Raw genomic sequence first — 1397 nt, 5'->3', positions numbered from 1 at the left:
CTGCCATTGGAGCAAACAACTTTGAGCTTAAGCCTCAATTAGTTTCTCTAATGCAACAGAATTGCAAGTTTCATGGACTTCCATTGGAAGATCTTCATCAGTTCTTAGCTGAATTCTTGCAAATCTATGACTCTGTCAAGACCAATGGAGTTGATCCTGAGGTCTACAGGCTTATGCTTTTCCCTTTTGCTATAAGAGACAGAGCTAAAACATGGTTGGATTCACAACCTAAGAAAAGCCTGAACTCTTGGGAAACGCTGGTCAGTGCTTTCCTGGCCAAATTCTTTCCACCTCAAAAGATGAGCAAGCTTAGAGTGGAAATCCAAACCTTCAGACAGAAGGAAGGCGAATCCCTCTATGAAGCTTGGGAAAGATACACGCAATTGATCAGAAGATGTCCTTTTGGCATGCTTTCAGAATGGAGCATCATATGCATATTTGAAGTTAGGATTTTTGCCAGTAAAGAATTTTATAAAAATAGTTGCGTTGTAGATATAGTCTCTAAACCAACAGAAATCCCTTCGTACAAACGTTTTGGTTGTCACAAGTAACAAACCCCTTTAAAATTGATAACCGAAGTATTTAAACCTCGGGTCGTCTTCTCAAGGAATAGCAGGGAGGTATGTTCTTATTATTGGTTATGAGTTTGTAAATTGGGGTTCTGGAGTTTGGGCAATGGGCATAGGTATATTTTCAAAGCAATAAAAATAAATAAATGACTATAAAATAAACTCTTGGCAAGGTATGAGAACTGGAAGTCCTATCCTGGTTATCCTTATCAATTGTAATGAGAATTAGATTTTTTTTCCACTTTGTTAACCTCTAACTATGAAGGTAAGTTAAGTGGATGAATTAATTTTTATTCCTCAGGTCTTAGTCTTTCTTTGGGAGAGGCTAGAGTTATTGGAACTTGAATTAATGAAATGAAGAAATCCAATTTTCAATCAACAATGAGTTTGATAACTCAAGTGTCTCTAATGACTCAACCAAAGCCAAAAGGGAAAAAAGTCTACTTGAATGAAAATAATTTGGATAAACAAAGAGCATTAATAAATTAAAGAGAGCAATCATAAGTCTGAAATACCTCAAATTATATTAATAAAAGCAATCCAATCTAACATGAAAGATTTATGAATCAAATGGGCAACATAAGTAATTAACAAATAAAAGTATTAGAGTATCTAAAAGTAGAAGAGAAATATAAATTGAAGGACATTGAACCTGGGATTGAGAGTCACTCCTAAAACTAAGAGAAATCCTAAATCCTAATCCTAAGAGAGAGGAGAGAACCTCTCTCTCTAAAAACTACATCTAAAACTATGAAAAGTGAATTATGAAAGCTTGTGTGATATGAATGAATGGATTCTCCCACTTTATAGCCTCTAATCTGTGTTTTT

General features: G+C 34.8%; 1 non-coding gene across 1 annotated transcript; it reads right to left on the bottom strand.

The window, feature by feature from the left end:
* Positions 1 to 305: 305 nt before the first annotated feature.
* On the bottom strand, positions 306 to 409 carry LOC148574206 (small nucleolar RNA R71). The gene has a single exon (XR_015905779.1). It is a non-coding gene; the product is annotated as a small nucleolar RNA R71 (small nucleolar RNA).
* Between the last annotated feature and the right edge of the window lie 988 nt (positions 410 to 1397).

Source organism: Arachis ipaensis, chromosome B2, assembly GCF_059453495.1.
Source record: "Arachis ipaensis isolate K30076 ecotype BB chromosome B2, ASM5945349v1, whole genome shotgun sequence".
Classification (NCBI taxonomy): Eukaryota; Viridiplantae; Streptophyta; class Magnoliopsida; order Fabales; family Fabaceae; genus Arachis; species Arachis ipaensis.
The sequence above is the reverse complement of the archived record's forward strand: the minus strand, read 5'-3'. Positions and strand labels throughout refer to the sequence as shown.